General features: G+C 46.5%; 1 protein-coding gene across 5 annotated transcripts in view; it reads left to right on the top strand.

The window, feature by feature from the left end:
- Window positions 1-16813, top strand: part of LOC134345467 (cilium assembly protein DZIP1L-like) — a 237246-nt gene that overhangs the window by 87018 nt on the left and 133415 nt on the right. The gene's annotated exons all lie outside the window — the stretch shown is intronic.

The raw sequence follows: 16813 nt of genomic DNA, 5'->3' as shown, positions 1-16813 counted from the left end.
TTCTGACTAATACCCATCCCCACTCTCTTTGTCAATAGTACATGTCCCCACTCTCTCATTGTCACTGATACCTGTTCTCCCACAGTCATTGTCTCTAATACCCGTTCCCCCACTCTCATTGTAACTAATACCCGACCCCACTCTCTCACACTCACTAATACCCGTCCCCACTCTCTCACTCTCACTAATACCTGTCTCCACTCTCTCACTCTCACTAATACCTGTCCCACTCTCACATTGTCACTAATACCCATTCCCTGACACTCATTGTCACTAGTACCCATCCCCACTCTCTCACTGTCACTAATACCCGTTTGCCCACAGTCTCATTGTCACTAGTACTCGTTACCCCACTGTCTCATTGTCACTAATACCCCTTTCCCCACTCTCTCACTGTCACTAATACCCATTCCCCCATCCTCTCATTGTTACTAATACCCGTTCGCCCACTGTCTCATTGTCACTAATACCTATCCCCACTCTCTCATTGTCACTCATACCCATTCCCCCCTCTCTCACTGTCACTAATACCCATTCACCCACTGACTCACTGTCACTAATACCCCTTCCCCCACTCTCTCACTGTCACTAATACCCCTTCACACACTATCTCACTGTCACTAATACCCGTTCGCCCACTGTCTCATTGTCACGAATACCCATCCCCATTCTCTCACTGTCATTAATACCCGTTCGCCCACAGTCTCATTGTCACTAGTACTCATTACCCCACTGTCTCATTGTCACTAATACCCCTTTCCCCACTCTCTCACTGTCACTAATACCCATTCCCCCACCCTCTCATTTTTAATAATACCCATTCGCCCACTGTCTCATTGTCACTAATACCTATCCCCACTCTCTCATTGTCACTCATACCCATTCCCCCCTCTCTCACTGTCACTAATACCCATTCACCCACTGACTCACTGTCACTAATACCCCTTCCCCCACTCTCTCACTGTCACTAATACCCCTTCACACACTATCTCACTGTCACTAATACCCGTTCGCCCACTGTCTCATTGTCACTAATACCTGTTCGCCCACTGTCCCATTGTCAGTAATACCCCTTTGTGCACTCTCTCACTGTCACTAATACACGTTCCCCCATTCTCTTATTGTTACTAATACCCGTTCACCCACTGTCTCATTGTCACTAATACCCATCCCCACTCTCTCACTGTCACTAATACCCGTTCGCCCACAGTCTCATTGTCACTAGTACTCGTTACCCCACTGTCTCATTGTCACTAATACCCCTTTCCCCACTCTCTCACTGTCACGAATACCCATTCACCCACCCTCTCATTGTTACTAATACCCGTTCGCCCACAGTCTCATTGTCACTAATACCTATCCCCACTCTCTCACTGTCACTAATACGCCTTCCCCCACTCTCTCACTGTCACTAATACCCCTTCACACACTATCTCACTGTCACTAATACCCATTTTCCCACTCTCTCACTGTCACTAATAACCATTCACCCACTGTATCATTGTCACTAATACCCGTTTGCCCACTCTCTCATTGTCACTAGTACCCATTCGCCCACTCTCTCATTGTCACAAATACCCATTCGCCCACTCTCTCATTGTCACTAGTACCCGTTCGCCCACTGTCTCATTGTCACTAGTACCCATTCGACCTCTGTCTCATTGTCACTAATAGCCCTTTCCCCAATCTGTCACTGTCACTAATACCCGTCCCCCACTTTCTGATTGTCACTAATTCCTGTTCCCCCACTCTCTCATTGTCACTAATACCCATTCCCCCACACTCATTGTCACTAATACCCATCCCCACTCTCTCGCTGTCACTAATACCCGTTCGCCCACAGTCTCATTGTCACTAGTACCCCTTTCCCCACTCTCTTACTGTCACTAATACCCATTCCCCCACACTCTCACTGTCACTAATACCCATTCCCCCACTGTCTCATTGTCTCTAATACCCATTCCCCCATGTTCTCATTGTCACTAATACCCATTCTCCCTCTGTCTCATTGTCACAAATGCCCGTTCCCCCACTCTCTCATTGTCAATAATACCCCTTTCCGCACTCTCTCATTGTAACTTATACCTCTTTCCCCCTTTCTCATTGTCACTAATACCTGTTCCCCTACACTCATTGTCACTAGTACCCATTTCCCCACTCTCTCAATGTCACTAACACCTGTTCCTCCACATTCATTGTCACTGATACCCGTCCCCACTCTCCCCTTGTCACTAATAGCCATCCCCCCACTCTCATTGTCAGTAATACCCGTCCCCACTCTCTCATTGCCACTAATACCCGTCCCCACTCTCTCATTGTGACTAATACCCATTCCCCCTTCACTGTCACTAATACCCCTTCCCCCACTCTCTCACTGTCACTAATACCCCTTCCCCCACTCTCTCACTGTCACTAATACCCCTACCCCCACTCTCTCACTGTCACTAATACCCCTTCGTCCACTCTCTCACTATCACTAATACCCATTCCCCCATTCGCTCACTGTCACTAATACCCGTTCACCCACTCTCTCATTGTCACTAGTACCCGTTCGCCCAGTCTCTCATTGTCACTAGTACCCGTATGCCCAGTCTCTCATTGTCACTAGTACCCATACGCCCACTGTCTCATTGTCACTGGTACCCATTCGACCTCTGTCTCGTGGTCACTAATAACCCTTTCCCCACTCTCTCACTGTCACTAATACCCATTCCCCCACTCTCTCACTGTCACTAATACCCGTCCCCCACTCTCCCATTGTCACAAATACCTGTTCCCTCACTCTCTCTTTGTCACTATTACCCGTTCTCCCACTGTCTCATTGTCACTAATACCCATTCCCCCACACTGATTGTCACTAGCACCCGTCCCCACTCTCTCACTTTCACTAATACCTGTTCCAGAACTCTCTCACTTTCACTAATACCTGTTCCAGAACTCTCTCATTGTCACTAATAACTGTTCCCCCACATTCATTTTCACTAATACATGTCCCCACTCTCTTATTGTCACTAATACCCATCCCCACTCTCTCATTCTCACTAATACCCACCCACTCTCTCATTGTCACTACTATCCATTTTGCCACACTCTCATTATCACTAATACCAGTCCCCACTCTCTCATTGTCACTAATACCTCTTTGCCCACTCTGTCACTGTCATTAATACCTATCCCCACTCTCTCATTGTCACTAATACGTGTCCTCACTCTCTGATTGTCACTAATACCTGTCCCCACTCTCTCACTCTCACTAGTACCCGCACCCACTCTCTCACTGTCACTATTACCTGTTCGCCCTGTTACGTACCCCGTAACTGAGTTGCCAAACCAGCAGAAGTGGATCACTCAGTTGGCGTCTGGAGTACTAGAACTAAGAAAGTTTTATTAAAGAAACAAGCAACACAGTAATCAAAAGGATAATAAATGCAACAGTTCAGCGATGATAAACACACATGTGCGCAGAATTAAGATAACAGCATCAATCAAGCTCTATCGTTGTCTAGGGGTAAATGACCAAATTTCAAAGTGACTCAAAGTTCAGTCCAGTTTAGTAGTTCAGTTCGCAGTAATCGTTGCCATGACGATGGATAACGTTGGGGGAGAGAGAGAGAGAACAGGAACAACTGATCATTCAGACACGGCTTCACTCACAGACCGGTGATAATTGCTCACAAGCAGCTTTTGGGCAGGTCCTTGGTGATGTCACCTGAGGTCACCGACTGTGACCCCTCCTCCAGATGCGGTCGATCCTCTGCAGTGAACCCGGCACCCAGGCAAGGGTGGACACACACCGGGTTCCCGCTGATCGTACCTTTCCACCCTGGCCGTTGTCTGGTACTTCTCACCGACTTGTGAGAGGCGTACCGCTTCCAGGGTCTCGATACCTCGGGTGGCGTGTGTGTCCTGCCTCAGCGAACCTGTCCCTTTTTATCCCCCTGCTGGGGTATCGCCTGTCCATCACTTCAAACAGTTCAGGGTTCAAAGGGGGAGCCGCTCCAGACAGCTCTCTCTCCCGTCCCTTCATTACACATCTCCAGACGCTGCTCCATTGTTCCTTATCTCTCCTTCCCCTGAGGGCAGGTGGCAGACCACTTGCTGATGTCACTGATGCTAACCCAGGCCAGCAAACACCTTAATTTTATGTGTATTCTCGTCACAACCCACAGTCTCATTGTCACTAGTACCCGTTCGCCCACTGTCTCATTGTCACTTATACTCCTTTCCCCACTCTTTTGCTGTCACTAGTACCCATTCCCCCACTCTCTCACTGTCACTAATACCTGTTCCCCCACTCTATCATGGTCGCTAATACCGGTTCCCCACTCTCTAATTGTCAATCATACCCGTTCTACCACTCTCTCATTGTCTCTAATACCCATTCCCCCTTCATTGTCACTAATACCCGTTCCCCACTCTCTCATTGTCACTAATACCCGTCCCCACTTTCCCATTGTCACTCAAAGCCATTCCCCCACTTTCATTGTCACTAATACCCATTCCCCCACAGTCTCATTGTCATGAATACCTGTTTGCCTACTCTCATTGTCACTAATACCTGTCCCCACTCTCTCATTGTCACTAATACCCATCCCCACTCTCTCATTGTCACTAATACCCATTCACCCACTTTCTCATTGTCACTAATACCTGTCCCCACTCTCTCATTGTCACTAATATCCGTCCCCACTCTCTCATTGTCACTAATACCCATTCCCCCACACTCATTGTCACTAGTACCCATCCCCACTCTCTCACTGTCACTAATACCTGTTCACCCACAGTCTCATTGTCACCAGTACCCATTACCCCACTGTCTCATTGTCACTAATACACCTTTCCCCACTCTCTTACTGTCACTAATACTCATTTCCCCACTCTCACTGTCACTAACACCCGTTTGCCAACTGTCTCATTGTCACTAATACCCCTTTCCCCACTCTCTTACTGTCACTAATACCCATTCCCCCACTCTCTCACTGTCACTAATACCCATTTGCCCACTGTCCCATTGTCACTAATACCCATCCCCACTCTCTCATTGTCAATAATACCCCTTTCCCCACTCTCTCATTATCACTTATACCTCTTTCCCCCTTTGTCATTGTCACTAATACCCCTTTCCCAACTCTCTTACTGTCACTAATACCCATTCCCCTACTCTCTCATTGTCACTAATACATGTCCCCACTCTCTCATTGTCACTAATACCTGTCCTCACTCTCTCATTGTCACTAATACCCGTCCCCACTCTCTCATTGTCACTAATACCCATTCACCCACTCTCTCATTGTCACTAATTCCCATTCCCCACTCTCTCATTGTCACTAATACCTGTCCCCACTCTCTCATTGTCACTACTACCCATCCCCACTCTCTCATTGTCACTAATACCCATTCTCCCAGTCCCTCATTGTCACTAATATCTGTTCGTCCACTCTCTCATTGTCACTAATTCCTGTTCCCCCACACTGTCATTGTCACTAATACCCATTCGCTCACTGTCTCATTGTCACTAATACCCATCCCCACTCTCTCGTTGTCACTAATACACAATCACCCACTCTCTCATTGTCACTAATACCTGTTCCCCCACATTCAATGTCACTAATACCTGTCCCCACTCTCCCATTGTCACTAATAGCCATTCCCCGACTTTCATTGTCACTAATACCCATTCCCCACTCACTCATTGCCCCACTCTCCCCTTGTGACTAATACCCATTCCCCCGCTCTCATTGTGACTAATACCCATTTCCCTCTTTCATTGCCACTAATACCCATTCCCACTGTCTCATTGTGACTAATACCCATCCCCATCCTCTCATTGTCACTAATACCTTTTTGCCCACTCTCTCATTGTCACTAATACCTATCCCCATCTCTCATTGTCACTAATACCTGTCCCCACTTTCCCATTGTCACTCATAGCCATTTCCCCTCTTTCATTGTCACTAATACCCATTCCCACACAGTCTCATTGTTGCGAATACCTGTTTGCCTACTGTCATTTTCACTAATACCCATTCCCACACACTCATTGTCATTAATACCCATCCCCACTCTCTCATTGTCACTAATACCCGTTCCCCCACTCTTTCATTGTCACTGATACTCATCCCCCAACTCTCATCATCACTAATACCTGTCCCCACTCTCCCATTCTGACTAATACCCATCCCCACTCTCTTTTTGTCAATAGTACATGTCCCCACTCTCTCCTTGTCACTGATACCTGTTCTCCCTCAGTCATTGTCTCTAATACCCGTTCCCCCACTCTCATTGTAACTAATACCCGACCCCACTCTCTCGCACTCACTGATACCCGTCCCCACTCTCTCACTCTCACTAATACATGTCCCCACTCTCTCATTGTCACTAATACCTGTCCTCACTCTCTCATTGTCACTAATACCCGTCCCCTCTCTCTCATTGTCACTAATACCCATTCACCCACTCTCTCATTGTCACTAATTCCCGTTCCCCAGTCTCTCATTGTCACTAATACCTGTCCCCACTCTCTCATTGTCACTACTACCCATCCCCACTCTCTCATTGTCACTGATACCCATTCTCCCATTCCCTCATTGTCACTAATACCTTTTTGCTCACTCTCTCATTGTCACTAATACCCATTCTCCCACTCTCACCGTCATGAATACCCATCCCCCACTCTCACTGTCACTAATACCCGTTCACCCACTGTCTCACTGTCACTAATTCCCATTCGCACACTCTCTCACTGTCAGTTATACCTGTTCGCCCACTCTCTCATTGTCACAAATTCCTGTTCCCCACACTGTCATTGTCACTAATACCCATTCGCTCACTGTCTCATTGTCACTAATACCCATCCCTACTCTCTTTTTGTCACTAATACACAATCACCCACTCTCTCATTGTCACTAATACCTGTTCCCCCACATTCAATGTCACTAATACCCGTCCCCCCTCCCATTGTCACTAATAACCATTCCCCCACTTTCATTGTCACTAATACCCATTCCCCACTCACTCATTGTCCCCACTCTCCCCTTGTGACTAATACCCATTCCCCCCTTCATTGTCACAAATACCCTTTCCCACTCTCTCATTGTGACTAATACCCATTTCCCTCTTTCATTGTCACTAATACCCATCCCCACTGTCTCATTGTGACTAATACCCATCCCCATCCTCTCATTGTCACTAATGCCTTTTTGCCCACTCTCTCATTGTCACTAATACCTATCCCCATCTCTCATTGTCACTAATACCTGTCCCCACTTTCCCATTGTCACTCATAGCCATTTCCTCTCTTTCATTGTCACTAATACCCATTCCCCCACAGTCTCATTGTTACGAATACCTGTTTGCCTACTCTCATTTTCACTAATACCCATTCCCACACACTCATTGTCATTAGTACCCATCCCCACTCTCTCATTGTCACTAATACCCATTCCCACTCTCTCATTGTCACTAATACCCGTTCCCCCACTCTTTCATTGTCACTGATACTCACCCCCCACTCTCATCATCACTAATACCTGTCCCCACTCTCCCATTCTGACTAATACCCATCCCCACTCTCTTTGTCAATAGTACATGTCCCCACTCTCTCATTGTCACTGATACCTGTTCTCCCACAGTCATTATCTCTAATACCCATTCCCCACACTCTCATTGTAACTAATACCCGACCCCACTCTCTCACACTCACTGATACCCATCTCCACTCTCTCACTCTCACTAATACATGTCCCCACTCTCTCATTGTCACTAATACCTGTCCTCATTCTCTCATTGTCACTAATACCCGTCCCCTCTCTCTCATTGTCACTAATACCCATTCACCCACTCTCTCATTGTCACTAATTCCCGTTCCCCAGTCTCTCATTGTCACTAATACCTGTCCCCACTCTCTCATTGTCACTACTACCCATCCCCACTCTCTCATTGTCACTGATACCCATTCTCCCAGTCCCTCATTGTCACTAATACCTTTTTGCTCACTCTCTCATTGTCACTAATACCCATTCTCCCACTCTCACCGTCATGAATACCCGTCCCCCCACTCTCACTGTCACTAATACCCGTTCACCCACTGTCTCACTGTCACTAATTCCCATTCGCACACTCTCTCACTGTCAGTTATACCCATTCGCCCACTCTCTCATTGTCACTAATTCCTGTTCCCCACACTGTCATTGTCACTAATACCCATTCGCTCACTGTCTCATTGTCAGTAATACCCATCCCCACTCTCTCGTTGTCACTAATACACAATCACCCACTCTCTCATTGTCACTAATACCTGTTCCCCCACATTCAATGTCACTAATACCCGTCCCCACTCTCCCATTGTCACTAATAGCCATTCCCCCACTTTCATTGTCACTAATACCCATTCCCCACTCACTCATTGTCCCCACTCTCCCCTTGTGACTAATACCCATTCCCCCCTTCATTGTCACAAATACCTTTTCCACACTCTCATTGTGACTAATACCCATCCCCCCGCTCTCATTGTGACTAATACCCATTTCCCTCTTTCATTGTCACTAATACCCATCCCCACTGTCTCATTGTGACTAATATCCATCCCCATCCTCTCATTGTCACTAATACCTTTTTGCCCACTCTCTCATTGTCACTAATACCCAATCCACCACCCTCATTGTCACTAATACCTGTTTGCCACTCTCTCATTGTCACTAATACCTATCCCCATCTCTCATTGTCACTAATACCTGTCCCCACTTTCCCATTGTGACTCATAGCCATTTCCCCTCTTTCATTGTCACTAATACCCATTCCCCCACAGTCTCATTGTTACGAATACCTGTTTGCCTACTCTCATTTTCACTAATACCCATTCCCACACACTCATTGTCATTAATACCCATCCCCACTCTCTTATTGTCACTAATACCCATTCCCACTCTCTCATTGTCACTAATACCCATTCCCCAACTCTTTCATTGTCACTGATACTCATCCCCCCACTCTCATCATCACTAATACCTGTCCCCACTGTCCCATTCTGATAAATACCCATCCCCACTCTCTCTTTGTCAATAGTACATGTCCCCACTCTCTCATTGTCACTGATACCTGTTCTCCCACAGTCATTGTCTCTAATACCCGACCCCACTCTCTCACACTCACTGATACCCGTCCCCACTCTCTCACTCTCACTAATACCTGTCCCACTCTCTCATTGTCACTAATACCCATTCCCCCACACTCATTGTCACTAGTACCCATCCCCACTCTCTCACGGTCACTAATACCCATTTGCCCACAGTCTCATTGTCACTCGTTCCCGTTACCCCACTGTCTCATTGTCACTAATACCCCTTTCCCCACCCTCTCATTATCACTCATACCCGTTCCCTCCTCTCTCACTGTCACTAATACCCATTCCCCCACTGTCTCAATGTCACTAATACCCCTTTCCCCACTCTCTTACTGTCACTAATACCCTTTCCCACACTCTCTCACTGTCACTAATACCCGTTCGCCCACTGTCTCATTGTCACTAATACCTGTCCCCACTCTCTTATTGTCACTAATACCCATTCCCCCACTCTCTCACTGTCACTAATAACCATTCACGCACTGTATCATTGTCACTAATACCCGTTCGCCCACTCTCTTTGTCACAAATACCCGTTCGCTCACTCTCTCATTGTCACTAGTACCCGTTTGCCCACTGTCTCATTGTATCTAGTACCCATTCGACCACAGTCTCATTGTCACTAAATAACCCCTTTCCCACTCTCTCACTGTCACTAATACCTGTCCCCCACTCTCTGATTGTCACTAATTCCTGTTCCCCCACTCTCTCATTGTCATAAATAACTGTTCCCTCACTCTCTCTTTGTCACTATTACCCATTCTCCCACTGTCTCATTGTCACTAATACCCATTCCCCCACACTGATTGTCACTAGCACCCGTCCCCACTCTCTCACTTTCACTAATACCCGTTCCACCACTCCCTCATTGTCACTAATAACTGTTACCCCACATTCATTTTCACCAATACATGTCCCCCACTTCTCTTATTGTCACTACTATCCATTCCGCCACACTCTCATTATCACTAATACCTCTTTGCCCACTCTCTCATTGTCACTAATACATGTCCTCGCTCTCTGATTGTCACTAATACCCATCCCCACTCTCTAATTGTCACTAATACCCATCCCCACTCTCTCACTGTCACTAATACCCGTTCGCCCATAGTCTCATTGTCACGCGTACCCGTTACCCCACTGTCTCATTGTCACTAATACCCCTTTCCCCACTCTATTACTGTCACTAATACCCATTCCCCCACTCTCTCACTGTCACTAATACCCGTTCGCCCACTCTCTTACTGTCACTAGTACCCATTCCCCACTCTCTCACTGTCACTAATACCCGTTCGCCCACTGTCTTATTGTCACTAATACCCCTTTCCCCACTCTCTTACTGACACTAATACCCAGTCCCCCACTCTCTCACTGTCACTGATACCCGTTCGCCCACTGTCTCATTGTCATTAATACCCATCCCCACTCTCTCATTGTCAATATTACCCCTTTCCCCGCTCTCTCATTGTCACTTATACCTCTTTCCTCCTTTCTTATTGTCACTAATACCCATCCCCACTCTCTTACTGTCACTAATACCCATTCCCCCACTCTCTCATTGTCACTAACAGCTTTTTGCCCACTCTCTCATTGTCACTAATACCCAATCCTCCATCCTCATTGTCACTAATACCTGTTTGCCCACTCTCTCATTGTCACTAATACCTATCCCCAATATCTCATTGTCACTAAGACATGTCCCCACTGTCTCATTGTCACTAATACCTATCCCCACTCTATCATTGTCACTAATAGCCATTCCCCCCTTTCATTGTCACTAATACCCATTCCCCCACTCTTTCACTGTCACTAATACCCGTCCCCCACTCTCTGATTGTCACCAATTCCCGTTCCCCCGCACTCTCATTGTCACAAATACCTGTTTCCTCACTCTCTCTTTGTCACTATTACCCGTTCTCCCACTGTCTCATTGTCACTAATACCCTTTCCCAAAACTGATTGTCACTAGCACCCATCCCCACTTTCTCACTTTCAGTAATACCCGTTCCACCACTCTCTCATTGTCACTAATAACTGTTCCCCCACATTCATTTTCATTAATACATGTCCCCTACTCTCTTATTGTCACTAATACCCATCCCCACTCTCTCATTGTCACTAATACCTCTTTGCCCACTCTCTCATTGTCATTAATACCTATCCCCACTCTCTCATTGTCAGTAGTACATGTCCTCACTCTCTGATTCTCACTAATACCCATCCCCACTCTCTGATTGTCACTAATACCCGTCCCCACTCTCTCATTGTCACTAACACCCGCCCGCTCTCTCATTGTCACTACTATCCATTCCGCCACACTCTCATTATCACTAATACCGGTCCCCACTCTCTCGTTGTCACTAATAACTGTTCCCCCACATTCATTTTCACTAATACATGTCCCCACTCTCTTATTATCACTAATACCCATACCTACTCTCTCATTCTCACTAATACCCGCCCACTCTCTCATTGTCAACACTATCCATTCCGCCACACTCTCATAATCACTAATACCGGTCCCCACTCTCTCATTGTCACTAATACCTCTTTGCCCACTCTCTCATTGTCATTAATACGTATCCCCATTCTCTCATTGTCAGTAGTACATGTCCTCACTCTCTGATTCTCACTAATACCCATCCCCACTCTCTGATTGTCACTAATACCCGTCCCCACTCTCTCATTGTCACTAACACCCGCCCGCTCTCTCATTGTCACTACTATCCATTCCGCCACACTCTCATTATCACTAATACCGGTCCCCACTCTCTCGTTGTCACTAATAACTGTTCCCCCACATTCATTTTCACTAATACATGTCCCCACTCTCTTATTATCACTAATACCCATACCTACTCTCTCATTCTCACTAATACCCGCCCACTCTCTCATTGTCAACACTATCCATTCCGCCACACTCTCATAATCACTAATACCGGTCCCCACTCTCTCATTGTCACTAATACCTCTTTGCCCACTCTGTCATTGTCATTAATACCTATCCCCACTCTCTCATTGTCAGTAATACATGTCCTCACTCTCTGATTGTCACTAATACCCACCCCCACTCTCTGATTGTCACTAATACCTGTCTCCACTCTCTCATTGTCAGTAATACCCGTCCGCACTTTCCCATTGTCACTAATACGGATTCCCCTGCAGTCTCATTGTCACTAATACCTGTTTGCCCACTCTCTCATTGTCATTAATATCTATCCCCACTCTCTCATTTTCACTAATACCCGTCCCCGCTCTCTCATTGTCACTAATACCCATTCCCCCACGCTCATTGTCACTAGCACCCATCCCCACTCTCCCATTGTCACTAATAGACATCCCCCTACTTTCATTGTCACTAATAACCATCCCCAATCTCTCATTACCACTAATACCCGTCCCCACTCTCTCATTGTGACTAATACCCATTCCCCCCTTTCATTGTCACTAATTCCCGTTCCCCACTCTCTCACTGTCACTAATACCCCTTCCCCACTCTCTCACTGTCTCTAATACCCGTTCGCCCACTCTCTCACTGTCACTAATACCCTTTCACCCTCTGTCTCACTGTCACTAATACCCGTTCGCCTACTCTCTCACTATCACTAATACCCATTCCTCCACTCCCTGATTGTCACTAATACCTGTTTGCCCACTCCCTCATTGTCACTAATACCTATCCCTACTGTCTCATTGTCACTAATACATGTCCCCACTCTCTCATTGTCACTAATACCCATTCCCACTCTCTCATTATCACTAATAACCGTTCCCACTTTCCCATTGTCACTAACAGCAATTCCCCCACTTTCATTGTCATGAATACCCATTCCCCCACAGTCTCATTGTCACTAATACTTGTTCGCCCACTCTCATTTTCACTAATATCCATTCCCCCACACTCATTGTCACTAGAACCCATCACCACTCTCATTGTCACTGATACCTATCCCCACTCTCTCATTGTCACTAATAGCCATCCCCATTTTCCCAATGTCACTAATACCCATTCCCCCACAGTCTCATTGTCACAAATATCTATCCCCACTCTGTCATTGTCACAATACCCATTCCCCCACTCTCATTGTCACTCATACACATGCCCACTCTCTCATTGTCACTATTACCCGTCCTCACTCTCTCATTATGACTAATACCCATTCCCCCCTTCATTGTCACAATTACCCATTCCCACTCTATCATTGTGACTAATACCCATCCCCCCGCTCTCATTGTGACTAATACCCATTTCCCTCTTTCATTGTCACTAATACTCATCCCCACTGTCTCATTGTCACTAATAGCTTTTTGCCCACTCTCTCATTGTCACTAATACCCAATCCCACACCCTCATTGTCACTAATACATGTTTGCCCACTCTCTCATTGTCACTAATACCTATCCCCAATCTCTCATTGTCACTAAGACATGTCCCCACTGTCTCATTGTCACTAATACCTATCCCCACTCTCTCATTGTCACTAATATCCATTTCCCCCTCTTTCATTGTCACTAATACCCATTCCCCCCACAGTCTCATTGTTACGAATACCTGTTTGCCTACTCTCATTTTCACTAATACCTGTCCCCACTCTCTCATTGTCACTAATACCTATTCCCACACACTCATTGTCATTAATTCCCATCCCCACTCTCTCATTGTGACTAATACCCATTTCCCTCTTTCATTGTCACTAATACTCATCCCCACTGTCTCATTGTCACTAATAGCTTTTTGCCCACTCCCTCATTGTCACTAATACCTATCCCCAATCTCTCATTGTCACTAAGACATGTCCCCACTGTCTCATTGTCACTAATACCTATCCCCACTCTCTCATTGTCACTAATATCCATTACCCCCTCTTTCATTGTCACTAATATCCATTCCCCCACAGTCTCATTGTTACGAATACCTGTTTGCCTACTCTCATTTTCACTAATACCTGTCCCCACTCTCCCATTGTCACTAATACCTATTCCCACACACTCATTGTCATTAATTCCCATCCCCACTCTCTCATTGTCACCAATACCCATTCCCACTCTCTCATTGTCAGTAATACCTGTTCCCCCACTCTTTCATTGTCACTAATACCTGTTCCCCCACTCTTTCATTGTCACTGATACTCATTCCACCACTCTCATCGTCACTAATACCTGTCCCCACTCTCTCATTCTCACCTTTACCCATCCCCACTCTCTCACTCTCACTAGTACCTGTCCCCACTCTCTGATTGTCACTAATACCCGTCCCCACTCTCTCATTGTCACTAATACCCGTCCGCACTTTCTCATTGTCACTAATACGGATTCCCCTGCAGTCTCATTGTCTCTAATACCTGTTCCCCCACTCTCATTGTAACTAATACCCGACCCCGCACTCTCACACTCACTAATACCTGTCCCCACTATCTCACTCTCACTAATACCTGTCCCCACTCTCTCATTGTTACTAATACCCATACCCCCACACTCATTGTTACTAGTACGCATCCCCACTCTCTCACTGTCACTAATACCCATTCGCCCACAGTCTCATTGTCACTAGTACCCGTTACCCCACTGTCTCATTGTCACTAATACCCCTTTCTCCACTCTCTCACTGTCACATACAGATTCCCCCACTCTCTCATTGTTACTAATACCCATTTGCCCACTGTCTCACTGTCAGTAATACCCCTTCGCGCACTATCTCACTGTCACTAATACCCCTTTCCCCACTCTCTCACTGTCACTAATACCCATTCCCCCACTCTCTCATTGTTACTAATACCCATTTGCCCACTGTCTCACTGTCAGGAATACCCCTTCGCGCACTATCTCATTGTCACTAGTACCCATTCGACCTCTGTCTCATTGTCACTAATAGCCCTTTCCCCACTCTCTCACTGTCACGAATACCCATTCCCCCACTTTCTCACTGTCACTAATACCTCTTCGCGCACTATCTCACTGTCACTAATGCCCGTTCCCCCATTCGCTCACTGTCACTAATACCCATTCACCCACTCTCTCATTGTCACTAGTACCCATTCGCCCAGTCTCACATTGTCACTAGTACCCGTACGCCCACTGTCTCATTGTCACCAGTACCCATTTGACCTCTGTCTCATTGTCACTAATAACCCTTTCCCCACTCTCTCACTGTCACTAATACCCATTCTCCACTCTCTCACTGTCACTAATACCCATTCCCCCACTCTCACTGTCACTAATACCCGTCCCCCACTCTCTGATTGTCACTAATTTCCATTCCTCCACTCTCTCATTGTCACAAATACCTGTTCCCTCACTCTCTCTTTGTGACTATTACCCATTCCCCCACTGTCTCATTGTCACTAATACCAGTTCCCCACACTGATTGTCACTAGCACCCATTCCCACTTTCTCACTTTCACTAATACCCGTTCCGCCACTCTCTGATTGTCTCTAATAACTGTTCCCCCACATTCATTTTCACTAATACATGTCCCCACTTTCTTATTGTCACTAATACGTGTCCTCAGTCTCTGATTGTCACTAATACCCATCCCCACTCTCTCACTGTCACTATTACCTGTTCGCCCACAGTCTCATTGTCACTAGTACCCGTTCGCTCACTGTCTCATTGTCACTTATACTCCTTTCCCCACTCTCTTACTGTCACTAATACCCATTTCCCCACTCTCTCACTGTCACTAATACCTGTTCCCCCACTCTATCATGGTCGCTAATACCCGTTCCCCACTTTCTAATTGTCACTCATACCCGTTCCACCACTCTCTCATTGTCACTAATACCCAATCCCCCACCCTCATTGTCACTAATACCTGTTTGCCCACTCTCTCATTGTCACTACTACCTATCCCCAATCTGTCATTGTCACTAAGACATGTCCACACTGTCTCATTGTCACTAACACCTATCCCCACTCTCTCATTGTCACTAATACCTGTCCCCACTTTCCCATTGTCACTCATAGCCTTTCCCCCTCTTTCATTGTCACTAATACCCATTCCCCCACAGTCTCATTGTTACGAATACCTGTTTGCCTACTCTCATTTTCACTAATACCCATTCCCACACACTCATTGTCATTAATACCCATCCCCACTCTCTCATTGTCACTAATACCCATTCCCACTCTCTCATTGTCACTAATACCCGTTCCCCCACTCTTTCATTGTCACTGATACTCATCCCACCACTCTCATCATCACTAATACCTGTCCCCACTCTCCCATTCTGACTAATACCCATCCCCACTCTCTTTGTCAATAGTACATGTCCCCACTCTCTCATTTTCACGGATACCTGTTCTCCCACAGTCATTGTCTCTAATACCCGTTCCCCCACTCTCATTGTAACTAATACCCGACCCCACTCTCTCACACTCACTAATACCCATCCCCACTCTCTCACTCTCACTAATACCTGTCCCACTCTCACATTGTCACTAATACCCATTCCCCCACACTCATTGTCACTAGTACCCATCCCCACTCTCTCACTGTCACTAATACCCGTTCGCCCACAGTCTTATTGTCACTAGTACCCGTTACCCCACTGTCTCATTGTCACTAATACCCCTTTCCCCACTCTCTCACTGTCACTAATACCCATTCCCCCACCCTCTCATTGTTACTAATACCCGTTCGCCCACTGTCTCATTGTCACTAATACCTATCCCCACTCTCTCATTGTCACTTA

Source organism: Mobula hypostoma, chromosome 4, assembly GCF_963921235.1.
Source record: "Mobula hypostoma chromosome 4, sMobHyp1.1, whole genome shotgun sequence".
Taxonomy (NCBI): domain Eukaryota; kingdom Metazoa; phylum Chordata; class Chondrichthyes; order Myliobatiformes; family Myliobatidae; genus Mobula; species Mobula hypostoma.
The sequence above is the reverse complement of the archived record's forward strand: the minus strand, read 5'-3'. Positions and strand labels throughout refer to the sequence as shown.